The sequence below is a fragment of the Sinohyriopsis cumingii genome, chromosome 7 (genome assembly GCF_028554795.1).
Source record: "Sinohyriopsis cumingii isolate HCF-2022 chromosome 7, ASM2855479v2, whole genome shotgun sequence".
Lineage (NCBI taxonomy): Eukaryota > Metazoa > Mollusca > Bivalvia > Unionida > Unionidae > Sinohyriopsis > Sinohyriopsis cumingii.
In genome coordinates, this window is record NC_142967.1 from 101176285 (window position 1) to 101194841 (window position 18557).

The 18557-nt window shown below is 35.5% G+C and overlaps 1 long non-coding RNA gene across 1 annotated transcript; it reads right to left on the bottom strand.

The window, feature by feature from the left end:
* Window positions 1–560: 560 nt before the first annotated feature.
* On the bottom strand, window positions 561–18422 carry LOC149795832 (uncharacterized). Its single transcript, XR_016422148.1, has 3 exons — window positions 18264–18422; window positions 11895–12038; window positions 561–739 (listed from the first exon to the last, which is right to left on the bottom strand). It is a non-coding gene; the product is annotated as an uncharacterized LOC149795832 (long non-coding RNA).
* Between the last annotated feature and the right edge of the window lie 135 nt (window positions 18423–18557).

An 18557-nucleotide genomic window follows, 5' to 3' on the forward strand; every position in this document is an offset into this window, starting at 1 on the left:
TCCGATTCGCCCCCCCTGCTGCTCATGGCGGTCACATATAAAAGAAGATCCATCTCATATCAATTAGATCTTGAACCTTGGATACTCTTTCTGTGTTTTATTAAATAAGATGTCACTATTTGTTTATTTTAATAAAGGAACCCATATTGAATGTCAGATCAAGATTATCTGTACTATACATTGCTGATATGATGATATGCATTAAATTCCTTTCGAAACTGGTAAACTCTTTAAAAGGTTCTTTTCCAAACCTTTAATTATGGCATATATGTTTCATAGTAGATTGATTTTGAAAAAAATGAAAGATATTTTAAGTTCGAAATGCTTTTAGATATTTCTTCCATGTGGTTGTGAATGATTGCCTTATTGGTTTCAGTTTGCGCTCAAATGTCATTCCGATCGTTGGCATCGGAAATATCTTCTTGCACTGACAATTCGAAAAAAATTGACCTTTCAAAAATCAAAAAGTCGTTCGATTCTTTAACACATTCATGCCTTGTAACGTAGCTCAAAGTAATCTTTACTCTTCACGAAGGAAAAAAATATCCGAGACAAATTCGTCCAATTTTGAGATCTTTTATTAGGAACTTCTCTCCAAATTCAAGAAATACACAAGATAGAATACAAAGTATGGTGAAAGCGCTGTTGCAGCCTTTCTATGGCAAATAAATCCACAAAACTTCGTTTACCAGATGATGTATTGATATTCTCAACAGAGGCCAGGGCTATAAATCTTGCGCTGAAATATATCGAAACCAAACATATTGTAAACTGTATTAACTATCTGAGCCACTATCAGTACTTCAATCACTCCAAAATAGGTATCTGGAAAACTCATTACTGACAAACATGCTCCTTAAAGATAACAAGCAATGTGCTTTGACGTATACTATGATTTTGACTAATCAGTCATACCTGTATTAGACGTAATGAGACAACAGACCGTCTTACAGTACCATATAGTTCTTATCTTAAGTTCTGAGTGGTGGATAATATAATCTGTGGTAGCATTTGCACTAAGACAAAGGAGATTCCAGTCAAGGGGCTACATTATTTGCTTCCCCACTAGACTCTGTAATCCTGCGACTGTGATTTCCTTGTCATGGTACAAGCACCGACATAGATTATTTTTTCAGTAGATTATTTTTCTCCCCCAATTGTTTTCTAATGCAATTAAAATAATCCTGCACTTTTGCAGATTCAAAACATACAGTATTAATCACCTCTCATTTTATATAAGGGTAACCAGGTCTTAAACTCTTTAATGAAATTCTGATTATTATCTAAGTAGAATCTAACTATATCTGCAGCTGTTAGAAAAGTAAAAACAGAAGAAAAAACCCCCATAACACAAGTTATAATTGTTACGAGAATTGCATCAGTGGTGGCTCGAGAAACGTGCTATTGTATGTAAACTACGAGCATTAAAATGAATATGATAATGAGGGCAGTTGGGTGACTTGTCGTCCGCATGACAAAATAGAAATAAAAACATTTAACTGTATCACATTTAATTGATGCATATCATATGACAATAACAATAAGTAATTAATATTTTTTATATGGATAACTTTAAACTTTCATCGCTTCTAATTTTGAAAACGTTATTTGGTATCAATGATACGATTCAATACTGGGTCCACAGCTCAACAAAGATGTAATGATTTCTAATACATGATTTTGTTGGAAATTAATATTTTCTGTCCTGAAAATATGGGAAGTGTTGCTATTACTTTTGCAATGACACGTGTATGGACATCTTGTGGAATATCGCGTGGACTAATGAATCAACCTCTGATTAGTATGTGCAGTAGTTTTCAATTGCAAATGCATTATTATGTTTCACTAAGCTGCGGCGGATTTATGGTATATGACTGACATAACACATTACTGGTTGTTGCTGGTTTTGCGGTAGACTTGAGTTTGGGTTTTTTGAATGCATTGATGTGTAGGTGTACATCATGTGTGTCCGGAACATGTATCTGTTAGGTTCTAGCACAAACTATATTCTGAGTTTAGGTGATATATTTAGAAGTCGAATTGAAACAGTTTGTTTTGACAGATTTTTATTCATTAAGGTACTTAGCCTTCTTGCCATATCTGATGCAGTGTTGGGTTATACGATACTCTTTCATTCATTAGCTCCACCAAATATCTCGACGTCGTGTGGATATGTGTGTTAGTCTTTCTCAAAATAATTTTTACCGTATGTTATCAAAGTTGAATAAAACTTACGATGCTTTACGAGTGAATTTCCTTTTTTTATGTATCTCTTGTTGTTTGGTTTCATTCAAATTCATTCAGGCACAGCAGAAGAGAAGAAGTGTTTCTTTTTATAAAAGTAGTTCATTGCGCGTGGACACCATTCCAGAGACAACCAGTCTTAGATATGAAAAGTAAGGTTAGTAAATCAGGTAGATTTCTTTGTCGCAAGGGTGAGAATCAATGGTATAAAAAACATTGTGGTTGGACATTTAGGTCTCTTCAACAAAGACAAAATTCCCTTAAATCCAATAACTGATAAATCCAATAAAATACTCCTCTCCAAAGATTAAGTATCTTGCAATTATTTTCCCACCCACCCATCCCGCCCGAAGAAGCATGTTTCCAACTCTGTGTGAAATTTACGCTCATGCGATAATACGTTTTGGAACAAATATAACTGATTATTTTTAGCGGATATATTCATTTCAATCAAAATATATTTGAATCATTTTTTCTTCGAGACTTCTTTAACATTTCGATTAATAAATTGTTATTACTCTTGTTGTCCTTATTTTATGAATGTTATTTTGTAAACAATGTTCACGAAAAGTATTTTTATTGTGTATTTTTTTTTTCTGGTTGAAAACTGAGATTTATTTGTTACCTACACATCATGCTTTTTGTTTAGGCTGTAAGTAATTACATAGTTTAGAATATTACACATACTAGTATTATAGGGCCACTCCACGCTTTATTAAAGAACCATTGTCCGAGACAATTGTTTATATATTTCTTTTTGTTTTATGCTTTTAAATTCTGCCTGTCTTTTTCATCATGGATACATAAAATATTATCTTTAACACAAGTCGAAAATAATATCAAACGATACTTTCAAAACTACTATATCCTGCGTGAATTTCGCGATATGAACTGTAACAACAGCAGAATACGTCTAATGAATGAAGGTCAATTTAGTACAACTCAGGGTCGACACCGGAATGATGCAAAACATGTATGTATACAACCACCATAAAGACAATAGTGTTTCATTTAAGGATGTTAAGTATAAACTTACACAAACATCAAACCATTCGTGCTGCTAGAGAGCAGGAGTTTTATTAGCATCGGAAATTACGGGGACATAGTCATTGTATATCCTATAGAGGTAAGTGTTGAATGACACGGTGACGATAGCATCTAGTCTCCAAGCTGTGAAGGAATAATTGATGGTAAATATTAAATGATGTGTCACAACGTGATCGACATATCATTTAATTTGTGAAAGGGACATATCGAATCTCACTGTTATTTTTCTGTGTTAACTGGTGCGTCTACTTGCACAGATCATGAAACTTTTACTTGTGTCATTCGGTTTTGTTAAAGCTACACACGTTTGATCCAAGGGTTATTGGCACCCTAGGATAAGTATGACTTTGCCCCCATCCCCATTCACAGAGAAGAAAGATTTACTTCTATATATTATAGTGAGAATGAAGACTTACGCCCGAGACGACCGCCTAGTTCGTCTTATGGTCGGACTGACGTTGAATGACACTCTGTTGACTCTCAACATCAATACTTTGGTAGCTATAGACACACAGTTGTCTTTATACCGGTTTTATAAACAATATCAAATTCTCCCATCCCTTAAAAACGGACAGCTGATTCACAGAATGGCGCTCTTAAATTTTTCAAACTTGCTAAATGTCGGATTCGATTGCTTTACCCACATGTTGACGTAACCCTTGCACGCTACCTGATACAGGATTTATGGGCACAATCATTTAACAGTGTGTTGTATAGGACCTACGTATTGTAGTGACCAAATGATTTTGGCATACTTCAAATCAATATAGTCCTGTTCTATTTTGTTCTCATAATGCAGATCTGATTTTGCTCTTCACGCCTAGCTGTCTTCATATCTCTCTTGTTAACAAGCTAGTGAGCCAGCTAGCTTTTTACGTACGTACTAGCCCACAAAGTTAGGTACGTATGTACCTAACTGTATATATTTACCTAGATTCATTATCAGTCATCCGTTGAATGAAGAAACTTCTTCTGCTTAACTATATGTCTTTCCACCCTCTGCTCTACATATACCCAACTACCTACATATCTACCTACATACTTACACATGTATGACTCTACGTCCAGCTGTTAGTATTTCCTTCCGATCTACAAAGTACTAAAAAAAATAAAGTTCCTTCATTCGTCCAGTGTTCCAATGTTAAACGTACGATCCTAAACTTATGTCCGGAAAATATCATTAATTACTCATTTTTTTAAGTCGAAGGAGTTACTGTCACCAATATGGTACTTGCGCCATAACGAAGGAAGTTTTTATAATACGTTTTATTTACACAATTTAAATTTAAAAATGATTGCTATGCATATATCAAAATCAGTATTTTGAGACAGAAAGGTCGACAGAGTGTTAAAACTTAAAATACAGCTTCTTTAGTTTATTGACCAATTTCGACATGGAACTTAACTATTAAAATAATATTCAAACAAATATACTTTAAAACACTTCATATCTCATTAGTAAAGTTTGTATTCATTGTATGACATGTATTGTTTGCAATGTAGTACATCTCTCCATTCTGTACCGCAGAAACTCATTCCTAAAAGGCAAGATTCCAAAACACAGCAAATATACTGACAATATTACACCATGAATTTAAATGTTCTGTAATGGATATGTCTCCAAAATACCTGATGTGATGTGATGTGATTTTGATTTTTAACGTAGCTTTAACAATTTTTCAGTCATATCGCTACGATGTCTGCAATGTGGCAGTTTATAGTGATGTCTAGCACTGGGGCATTATGCCGCAGACATGTAGCATGATGTCCCACCCAGTCACATTATCCTGACACCAGGCCGACCAGTCCTAACACTAACCTCTTAATGCTGAACGCCAAGCGAGGCAGCTGTTAGTACCATTTTTTAAGTCTCTGGTATGACTCGGCCGGGGATCGAACCCACGCCCTCCCGCATCCGAGGCGGACGCTCTAACCACTAGGCCACCGGAGCGGTCCAAAATACCTAATCAAATTGGTTCTAATAATGTATTTTAAAATGAGATATTGAAATATATCTGTGAGAGTAAGGTCAATGGCCACAGTGGAAATATAACAGTTATCACTTCTGGGACTAGTTATTTCCATTTAGGAACTATATCTGCCCGTGTATATTATTTGAGAAGCATAATTTTATATTTAGGCCTATTTCATGTGTCGTTTTCTTCTGCTCATTCTATCTCACTCACTTTCTCCTCCTTTACACCTGAATGTAAAGATTTTAAAATGTGTCAGCTGTAGATCCTCTAGTGTACACTTATTGAACGAGATGCCATGAAGAAATGCCTAAAAACGAAGTCCAAACAGCATAGAGTAGACTCCATGTAAGTACTATCTTTAATTAATTTGTTGGGTAGATAATAGGGAATTATTGTGTCCATACCATAATGTCATTAATCGTTAAAATTTATTCTCTAAATACTTGTACAACAATTTTTTCACTTTATTTTAATTTTGATGGTTTTTTTTTAAATTCAATCTTGATAAAATGTTTAAAAACTTACGATGTATGAAAACAGTTAAAACTATCGGAAACAACAGTGTGATGCCCAAGTAAATCAGATCTGTACTACTGATTCACTATTGGACAATTATGTATAGTCGACACCCACTGACGAAATGCTAGACATATGAAACCCGACTATTAAATGTGACGTTATGGCTGAAAGTTTATATAATTTGTGAAAAGGCTGAATGAAACATCGATACTCACTTTCCAAGTTAACTTGTGTTATTAACTGAAAGAACAATGATTTATAAATGTACTACAACATTAATATATTATTACCTATTGACACTTAGACGCTATTGGCTGCAGGTTATTCTGCTCGTGATATGAACAGTTTTATACCCGAATGAGTGAACAATCGCTTGAAACCGAAAGTTGATTCCTAGCACTAAACCCTGTTACCTGAAAATACATAGGGCAGGGTAATGTCGGATTTAATCTCTTTTATACTAATGTAAAGGTTATCGTGTCATTTACCTATAGACTCGGTTAAGTAATAAGTATATAATTTATTATATCTCTCAGGCTATCCATTTATCTGTTTACGTACATATATCCATAGATACACACATACGTACCCATGAACATACCTCATTTTCGTCCGTTATAAACTTAAAAAGCTAAGGTCACCAAAATGTTTCAAGAAACAAGAATGTAGCAGCTTGAAAAGAAAGTCTCAGATACAAAATTTAACGCATGCATATTTTATAAATACGGACTACGAACTCCCTGCCCACATATTCCAACACAAAGCTTTTCAAACAGACAGAATTTTAAATTCTTAGCAAACTAAAATCCTTTTCAGGAGTAGAATACTCTGAGGTCATAAGTACATACTTTTATTCACGCAGCCAACAAGGTCACTACATATTTTTCATTATCATCTGTAAGTTTCCAGTTATAAAAAGATCGTCCAGGGTTTAATCAAACGCCTACTTCCACCCGTATTTTTTTCTCATGAATAATGACGAATGTCGACTTGATCCCATATGTTACCAAGGGAACATACTCTGTTGGAAATTTTGAAGATTGAGATATTCTTAATTGCAGTAGGCTTCTGTTTTAAATTTGGGGACGAAAATATGAAGATCTAGCTTATGTGGAAATACAGACTGGTGAGGAATACTGTCTTCCGTTGTGCCACATTGTTACAGGCGTTGACCACAACTCACCAATGAGGGCGTGCCATGGAGTCATGGGAATGAATTTGCTACTATTTCCTGTCTATATCTGGTTATATATATATAGTTTCAGTGTAGCCATACTGACCCATCGTTGACTAAAAGCACACTAAATAGGTATTTTCAGGAACTTTCCGATTTTGAGACTATTTATTGCTAATTGGTAATCTCCTCCAATATATATTGGATGACCAAAGACGTATGAAATGTATCTTACTCAAAGATAATGTGGACTCAGTTATTTAACTTAGATTTCCTGATTCTAGAATACGAAAATATGGCCATTATGTATTATTGCTGAAGATAAAAGCTTTAAAAGGAACATCAATTTGCGGGGCTTAAAATTCGGATAGCCGGACAACCGGGTCCCCTCGAAATTTCGATGGGGTTCCTCCCTATTCTAAATAAGGTTCTTGCTAGCGAGTTGATAAATTTCTCTATGATGTTCATCTTGTAAGACACTGATAAATTATTCATATTCTGGGACTCCATTTACTGGTTCCTCCATCGTAATGAAGACCATCTAATTAATTGTATCAATGGCTATACTGTTTGTGTACAGACCGCACCGTCGTAGCCTACGGGCAATATTTGAGACGACCTGGGGCGCCTCAAGCCCAGGGGAGCATTTCGTAAAGTTTTACGGTATTATTTTCCAATCGGGGGTATAGTTTCATACAGCGCAAACTATCCACGGCTTTGAATACAAAGTGACGCACGAGACGAAAAGGTGAGAAACAGAACTATTCTGTTTGATATATTTCATTGGTTACCTGTAATTACGCTCACTTGCTCACTCTGACTCGGTATTTCACAACTGGTTTAATTTATTGTTACGTTTTAGGTGCTTAAACTGTGTCACAAAAAGATCTAACGCAAATATATAGATACCTAAAATATGAAATCAATCAAAGTTAAAGTCTCAAAATAATTTCCAGTATGGTTCGAATTCCTGTTATATATTCTAAATGTACTATCATTTTCACAGTAATAAAGAAACGATCCAAAAGTATTCCGAATGACGATTCTAAGGTCACTTAAGTCCTTAAATGTTTCACGTAATCCAACGAAATTGTTAATTATCCAAGTCTTTGAATAATTCACAATAATTTAGCAATGTACTGTCTGTTTTGAATAAATGGTTTTCAATTGCAACAAACAAATCATAAACAATTACAATTTCCTTTCTGACTCTTACAAGGCTGAACTATAAGCGACAAATTGATAGTTTCTCATTTAATTCCTTTGTATATCCATTACATACCCATCACAGCCACATTTCTGAATCACTAGAGAAGTTTCCAGACATTGAAATATTCTTTGTTATGAAATATTTTTAACAGTGATTATCTGACATTTTGTTATTATTGTGCCAATCAACAATTAGGACATGCATGCCATTTCGAGGGTACAAATGTTTTCCTGGGACCACATGATGCTGGCATGACCTCCGTTCAAACTATTTTGTAGCGTACTTTGACCGAATAGTTGTTGAAGTGATCTTGGTGATAACCTTGATTTATGAATAAAGCAAGTAAATAAAGCAGAATAAAAAATAATCATTAAACCAAGTGACTTAAATATAAAGTATATTATAAAATTAAACACACACACACAGATATATATATATATATATATATATATATATATATATATATATATATATATATATATATATATATATATATATATATATATATATATATACAAACACACACAACAATTTCGACTGATATCTATGCGACCGATTAATATTTAATATTTAGCTATGCTAAGGAATTGGCGAGTATTAAAAGTATCCGATATAATGTGTGTTTCACCAGGTATTAAAATAAGATAATTACATCGTTCTGTAATAGATTCATTTGAAACAATTTGTTACTGTTGGCTCTATTGTTATACGCAGGGTGTGTTTTATGTAATTGTGACACATCCACAGTGCTGTAATTGAAATTTCTTTTTCGAAGCATGATGCTATTATTTTTATTAATTGATATATGAAATAGACAAATGCCTCTTCGAGTCACATTTGTTTTGAACGTCGAACTGGAGTCATTTGAATTGATTGCAGTGTTCAAAAAACGAAAGTATTGATTACCAAATGATGTAATCATTGCCTGCAGAAAATATTGGTTTCAATTAAATCAAATCAAATCCGAATTTCAGTAGACAAGGTCACACACAAATGGTTGGCGAGGTGCAAATGAAGCAAATGTACGCAGATATTTTGTTAATGTGAAGGATTTGTAAAGTTTCTCTATTTAAAGTTTAACAGGTTGAACATTGTGTAATATATGAGAAAAGCGTGCTAGGTTGGGTATGATTCTTGCCGGTTTTTTCTTTCACCAAACACACTGGCCGCCAAATAAATCTTATCATGCGTTAAAATGACATTAAATCCCAGAAAACCAACTAACTTAACATTGAACATTGTAACATATAATAGTAAACCAATTCTGACCGTTTCGTGCGAGTGGAATTTGATCCAGAGCAAGTGAATTCTGTAAATCCACTTGCCCATGGCCTGTGTCTGAACCAATATTTTGAGGACAAAGTTGAAGATATCCTGATAGCTGTTGATCTATCAAAACTATGCAAGCCGAAAAGCACTCTAGTTTGAAATATATTGACCTATGCCAGCACAGGGACAAAACATTAAAAACCCGTGAACTTTTGTTGAATTAAAATTGTCGAAGAAAAACCCAATGCTTTGGTTACATAACATGACGGGCTTGATCAAACCAATTGCCTGATTATATTATGGACTTGATGTAAACAAAATGCTCCGATCATATTACGGACTTGCTTCAAACTTGTGCGCATACATACCAACCTCCAGCTTGAGCAACTCAAATATACAATATTCTGTTTCAATATCATGTATATCTCTTTAAATATATGGTCATCCCATCCATTATTAACGAGATAAATGCGATTATATAGGTCCTTGGATCAAACATGGAATGAGACACCTCTACCCACAAGAACCATTCAATTTGTCAAAATTTTAAAGTGTAGTATAGGTACCAATTTGTCTGGGTTTAACAGATAAGGAACAAATATGCTCCTGTTTTTACCCACTGGTAATCGTTTATTTAAAACAAATTTATATTTTCACTTTCTGAAATTTTGACCTAATTTTCTTAAACAACATAGCGAATAGCATTTTTTTTAAAAATATGCATTAAAGTGTCATAAGTAAACTCACAAAATTTTGTGTCAGCATTTCAAGACCAGACAAAGTTAACGTCATTTATAATATTTCAAGTGTGTTCCTCAATCACACAGAAGCAGTTGTTTTCATTAGAAGCCAGGCCCCTGCGTATCCGGAGTTGTAGAATAAGCCCGATGAGTTAACGTTGCATGTCTAAAGTGGAGTGGAGGCAAGCTGTTGTTCGTGGTTGCTACCCGTGTCCAGGGAGGAAAGAATCCTGGCACTTGAGCATCTGTCAGACCCATCAGAGACACATAAATGCAAAACATTTTGACGTTAGGTCGACATTGGCCCAGTCTCGAAAGATTGGCTTGTTACGCTGAGCCCTAGGATGTTTTTTTAAATTAGTTTTGTCACTTTCTCTTAAACATTTTTTTCTTGTTATCTGGATACCAGCTTTGTCCTTGCAGTTTATTCCTTTGTTATACCATATTGTCCATCTCAGAAACCTTCATAGAAGGCGGAGAACTAACGTGTCAATCGGATTTATCTTTATCGTCTATGTAACCTCGGGACTTGATAAGGGTCCACATGTTGGACTGCATGGTGGATGGTTGAACGCGGGTGATGAACATCAAACAAAATATGATATAACAGAAAGAAAACATAAACAAGATAAAACTAACAAAACATTTGTAGGACTCGGAGGATGAGCCATGTGGAGTGGAGTCATTTCAATGCTTCTCGGTGATCCAATCCAAATGAGCATCACGACCACTGAATGCACTATCGCCAATGAGCGTTAAAAAGTTTAAAACGGATAGCTTGCTTGTGGAGCGTGGGCAAAGGGTACACTCTAAAAACATCCAAAAAATTAAAATATGTTTTGATAATTCAGTAACCTTCTTTGCTTATACTTAACTGAATTCATAGAAGGGCGTGATTTGTCATCGTGATCTGGCGAGAGTCATTGACACTGAAACCTTCGAAGGCATGAACAACCAAGCTTTTACTGCGGTTCGACACCTCCGTATCAACCTTTGCAGTACACAATCACTACCATACATACTTTTAAGGCACCGATACTACCCAATATCTCAGGTCAACGATGAGATTTATATCCTATATCCACTTCGATGATTCGAGTGTCAGAAGTATGGTAAGAAAGGAGACATATACTCGTAAACTCTGTATGTGGTCATACGGCAATTCTTCCCATCGGGAACTTTAATGTAGAGGTACCCCACATTTCGTTCACTTTGTCAATCACAATGCGAACTTCTTGATCTGCGAAACCTGTTAACTAGAGACGAAAATCAAACTAAACCTAAACATTATCCCTTTTCTAGAGACAGTAAGGCTGGCAGAATCTAGAACCTCTATTCAAAGCCCAGCCTTCTTGGTTGAAATCAAAACTGGTAGAGAGATAACCAGGGGTGCACAAACACAAAGAAGTAAACCCGATGAAGCAACATATTCAAACGACCCACATTATAAACCTAAAATAAATACACAGTTTCTGCACAAATATGATTCAATAAATCCCTAAGATCAAAGTCGCCAAACAAAGAAAAACAGAACCCTAACAGGCATCGCAAACGACCTGATACCATCTAACGCTGCATAATAGGTTTGGCGACTTTGAAGACATGGTTGCAGAAGAAACTGTTCCGTTTATGCAAGGCGGCTTCAGACCTTCGAACCGAAAATTTAACCTTGTACGTCGTCCAGATAAATAAGCAAATGGAACAAAAACACGTACCATGTGCAGTCGGGTATAAATTATGTTGTTCTGCCAATGAAACACTGTCGTCGAAATATAAGCAGCACAGCGGGGATTGTCGATGATCCGGTGAACATGACCGATGGATATTTTGTTGAACTGGATCTCCACTATTCGGAACACCTGCAATAATGATTATCCGTTCTGAGTGGTTGAGTTATACAAACTCGAGCATAACCTTTCATCGCAGGACCATACGAAAAAAGCAAATTAAAACCTTACAAACAAGGCATTCAGAAGCCGGTGTCAAGTCTAACAAATGTCTCAATTCCAACGATGCACTAACAACCATACCACTGCATTTGCAACATTTTATAAGCAAACAAATTTATATGTAAAATTATGAATGATGGAAAGCGATGTTGTCAATATGAACAATACTAATCTTTCAATCACTTGGCTAAGATTGCATGTAGCCAGACCATAAACAAGATTGATAAATTATTTTGTTATCCACTTTAGCGTTGCAAATATGACTTTGTAGAACTTGGCCTAAACACATGACTTCAACGTTCCTGTGCAACAATTGCAGCAAAGACGTTTTCACGATAAGTAATTCTTGATTATGCTATTCCTTGGAAACACTGCACATTAATACGAATATGTTAATGGTCGCAGTGGGTTGACCTATCGTACACTTGAGAAAATAGAAGAAAAAAAAATACATTGATATTATTCCTGCATTATCACATTTAATCGATGGATATCTATGGAAAAAACAATAAGTATTTTAAAAAATTTGACTTCAAACTTTTACCGGTTTTAATTATGAAAAAATATATCGTATCGAATGTTACGATTCAATACTGGGTACAGAGCTCTTAAGTGTGTAATGATTGAGGAGATTTCTGATTCATACAATTGCTGGAAACTTATAATATCCGTCCTGGAAATATGGCAGTCGTTGCTATTACTATTGCGGTGATATATTGATGAATGAACCACTCTGATTGGTAAACTCAAGAGTTTTCATTTGCAATATTTGACTAAACTGTGGCGGATTTATGGCGTTTCACAAAGGTTCAGTAACACAGTTCGGAAATTGCACATTTCTGGTTGTTGCCGGTTTTGGTTTTATTTTTTGAGACAGTTTGGATTTTTGATTGCATAGATGTGTATAACCTCTGTGTCGGAAATATTTCGTTCTTTTAGTTTCAAGCATAAATATGAAGTCTCTAAGAAGAATATCACAAATATAGTCCATGAAGCGAAACCAGCCAACTACACTACCAAGATCATGGAAAGTTCCAGTTGCAAAGGGCTCTTCGAGATTACTAACAAGCTAATGCCAAGGAACAAATCTACACCACTTCCACCTACCTTCTCTCCAGTCGACCTTCCGGACATGTTTGCAGATTTCTTCCGTGACAAAGTACAAACCATTAGAGATAAGCTTGACACCACAATTTCAATTGACTCGTCGTCACCATACAGTTGGGATACAGCATTTAAGCGGCAACCATTAGCAGTATTTGAACCTGTCTCTATGGATTTCGTACGTACAATCGTGATGAAGAGTGCACCAAAGTCATGTGAATTTGATCCAATTCCAACATCACTGCTGCTTGAGTGCTTAAATCCAGTATTGCCTTCACTGACTGATGTTATTAATACCCTCTCATCCGGGTAATTCCCATCATTTTTCAAAACTACCATTGTAAAGCCTCTGCTGAAGAAACCAACACTTGATCATAACGATTTAAAGAACTAACGCCCAGTTTCTAATCTCCCATTCATATCAAAAATCTTAGAAAAGGTTGTTCTATCCCAGCTTGTATCTCATCTAAATTCAAACAGTCTTTTTAGCAATGTACAATCTGCATATCGCCTTGCCACAGTACTGAAACTACTCTTCTAAAAGTAGTTAATGATATTCTCTCTGCGTTGGATAGCGGAAAGATTACAGTCCTCACCCTCCTTGATTTGTCTGCAGCAATTGACACAATAAACCATGATATATTACTTCACCGTCTCCAGCATGTATTTGGCATTCATGATACAGCCTTACTGTGGTTCAGATCCTACTTGGTCAACAGGACACAAATTATATCTGCAAATGGAATACACTCCAGCCAGTTGATCTATGTTGTGGTGTTCCATAGGAGTCTGTTCTTGGACTTGTTCTCTTCATTATGTACGCTGATGACACCAAATATACAAATCTAGCCACCCAACTGAAGTTGATGCTATCATCCAGTGTGTAGAGAGGTGAATTACTGATGTGAAATCATGGATGACATGTAACAAGCTGCAGATGAATGATGATAAAACTGAGGCCATTCTGATCACAACACAAAGACTTTCTCATTCACATCCTTTACCTCAAACAATAAATATTAGCAGCACCAACATTAAATTCACACAATCAGTACAACACCTAGGTGTTACTCTGGACAGTACTCTCACATTGCACCAGCATGTCATGAACTTATGCAAGGCTGCATTTCTTAAGCTGAGACGTATCAGCTCAATTCGCAAATATCTTTCAGTTGATGCCACTAAAACACTTGTATGTTCATTAGTACTTTGAAGACTGGACTATTGTAACTCAATTATGTCTGGTTCATCTCATAATCTACTCCAGAAACTTCAAAAAGTTCAAAACACAGCTGCTAGGATCATACTTAGAGTACCATGATCAGAGCACACCTCTCCGCTGCTCTGTACCCTACACTGTCTATCATTCGATCCAGAATCAAACACAAAATGTGTTCTCTGTGCTACGTTTCACTGTCGGACTCTAGTCCAACATACCTATCCGACCTCACACATGTGTACACACCAGCACAATACTTACTCTCCTCGTCTAACAATAGTATACGTATTATTCCCACTATGAAAACAAAATCATATGGGCAGCGTTCTTTTGCATACCAGGGCCCAGCAACATGGAATGAATTTCCCACTGAACTTAGACACGAAGACACAGTGATCACATTCAAGAGGGCTCTCAAAACTCACTTGTGACAACTGCAAGAACAAACTTAAAGACCTAATAATGTTTCCTACCTGAAATATTCTCAGCATGCTTTTTAAATTTTTTATTATGTTTTTCTAATTTCATGGTGCCTATTTTTTATTAATATTATTATATGTTTTTTTATCTTGTAGGCGTTGTCTAATGTTAAAAAGCGGTTAGAGCTTCTATAAAGTTGGCGCTATACAAAGTCCTCATTATTATTATTAGTATACTAATCAAACTGTATTATGGATAAAAACATACTAATGAAACTATATTTTGGACATGAACTTACTAATCAAAGTGAATTCTGGACCTGAACATACTAATCAAACTATATTTTGGACACAAACATGCTAATCAAATTGTGTTTCGAATAAGAACATTAGATTTTACTCTGGACATGAACATACTTTTCAAACTATATTTTAGACATGAACTTAATTATCAAACTTAATTTTTGACATGATCATGCTGTGGACATGAACATGCCAATTAAACTTTATTTTGGACATGAATATTCTAATCAAACTGTATTTCAGTCATGAACATACTAATCAATCTGCACTCTGGACATAAATGTACTAATGAAACTGTATCTCGGACACAGACATTAAACTCAAACTGAAGTCTGGACATGATGATACTAATCAAACTACATTTCGGACATAAATATGATAACCAAACGTCATTTCTGACAGGAACATACTAATGAAAGTGAATTCAGGTCTAGAACATAAAAATCTAACTGAATTCAGGACATAAACATACTAATCAAACTGTTTTTCGGACATGAACATACTAATCAAACTATACTCTGGACATGAATAAACTAATCCAATTGTGTTTCAGACATGAATATACTAATCAAACTAAACTCTACATGTTTGATACAAATCAAACTGTACTCTGGACATGAACATACAATCAAACTGTGCTCTGGACATAAACATACAAATCAAACTGTGCTCTGGACATGAACATACTAATCAAGCTGTACTCTGGACATGAACATACAAATCAAACTGTGCTCTGGACATGAACAAACTAATCAAACTATACTCTAGACATGAACAAACTAATCAAGCTGTACTCTGGACATAAACATACAAATCAAACTGTGCTCTGGACATAAACATACAAATCAAACTGTGCTCTGGACATGAACATACAAATCAAACTGTGCTCTGGACATAAACATACTAATCAAGCTGTACTCTGGACATAAACATACAAATCAAACTGTGCTCTGGACATAAACATACAAATCAAACTGTGCTCTGGACATAAACATACAAATCAAACTGTGCTCTGGACATCAACATACTAATCAAGCTGTACTCTGGACATGAACATACAAATCAAACTGTACTCTGGACATGAACAAACTAATCAAACTGTACTCTGGACATGAACATACTAATCAAACTATACTCTAGACATGAACAAACTAATCAAGCTGTACTCTGGACATGAACATACAAATCAAACTGTACTCTGGACATAAACATACAAATCAAACTGTGCTCTGGACATAAACATACTAATCAAGCTGTACTCTGGACATGAACAAACTAATCAAACTGTACTCTGGACATGAACATACTAATCAAACTATACTCTAGACATGAACAAACTAATCAAACTGTATTTTGGACATGAAATCAAGAAACAAACTGAAATCATGACACGAACAAACTAATCAAACTGTGCTCTGGACATGAACAAACTAATCAAACTGTAATTTGGACATGAACTTAATAAACAAACTGAATTCAGGACATAAACATACTAATCAAACTGTACTCTCGACATGAACATACAAATCAAACTGTGCAATGGACTTGAACAAACTAATCAAACTGCATTTTGGACATGAACTTAATAAACAAACTGAATTCAGGACATAAACATACGAATCAAAGTGTGCTCGGGACATGAAAATACTAATCAAACTGTGCTCTTGACAAACTAATCAAACTGTATTCAGGACACGAACATACTAATCAAAGTATGCTCTGGAGATGAAAAAACTAATCAAACTGAATTCAGGACATAAACATACTAATCAAAGTGTGTTCTGGGCATGAACAGACTAATCAAACTGTACTCTGGACATGAACATACTAATCAAACTGTACTCTGGACATGAACCTACTAATGAAACTGTACTTTGGACATGAACAAACTAATCCAACTGAATTCAGGACATAAACATACAAATGAAACTGTGATCTGGAGATGAACATACTAATCAAACTGAATTGAGGGCATAAACATACGAATCAAACTGTGCTCTGGACATGAACATACTAATCAAACTGAATTCAGGACATAAACATACTAATCAAACTGTGCTCTGGACATGAACATACTACTCAAACTGAATTCAGGACATAAACATACTAATCAAACTGTGCTCTGGACATGAACAAACAAATCGAACTGAATTCAGGACACGAACGTACTAAACAAACTGAACTTAGGACATGAAAATTTTTATCAAACAGTATTTTGCACACGAGCATACTAATCAGACTGTATTTTGAGCATTAAATACGATCTCGTTTCAAGCGGCCAAAATATTTGCTACTAGGTCACTGTGGCAAGTAGAACTGTATATGTAATTAATTCATTCTTAAATCGAGACGTAGCAAAGTCAAGTGTAAACATGCAAAAACGTAGATAAAAGTCTCTTTTAACTAGAGAAAATATTAGAAAGAGCAAATAGTACCCACGACCGATGGAAGCTAATCAGTGGTTGTAGCAGCTACTGCAGGAGGCACAGGTCCAGTGAGGTCCCAGAATTCCCATCAAACAACATTCATATTGGGATCGGGCCCTATAATTCCGTTTTGCGGGGAGTGGATGGTAGGGCGTATGGGGTGAGTGGGAGAGTATAATTTCTTGCTACGTCACTTAAGGTAATGAGCTAGGATTAAAGTGCGAGTTTTATCTAACTTCACAGCGCATCTTATATATTTTGACATTTATGCTGTGGTGTAGGGGTCAGAGCCTATTGCCTTTCAAAACGTTTGAATTCTCGGCGCCGTAGGGCATCTGTTTACTACCGGGCCTAGCAAACATAAACGACCTTAAATCGAGCCATATACGAATGAAATTGGCAGGAGGATGACGCATCATCTGAGAAATTGCGATTAATGTTTATTATGTCTTCTGTCGGTTTGCAGACTACACCAAATTGCAGCATTGACGAAGTTTGACCCTGTACTCGATATTTGCAATGCCAGTCAACTGATGGCCTGATTCTGTCCACTTCAGATGTCCAATAGTCATTTGATGTCCAATAGTCATTTGATGTATATACCTTCCAATCTTCGAGCAAAAACAAATCGACCTGAAAATGACCTGATATAGCAAGGACTTACCTTTCTAATTTCTGGATTTCCTGAAATGTTGCAGCCATAATTTTTCTAGCTAATCCGAATTGCATAGGCTCACCACAAATAGATCCTTAAATGAATTTTTTCTGTATTGTAGACCACAGTTCCAAAACAAATCATACGAGAATTCATTGCATTCAAAACGAAATAAATTTAATCTTCACATAATCAAGTCTCAATCTCCTTTTAAGTTTCACTAAAACTAATATTTGTGCTTGTTTATGATTCCAAAATATCCAATGGAAAAAACAGTAGAGACGTGCCGCTGCTGTCGAGGCT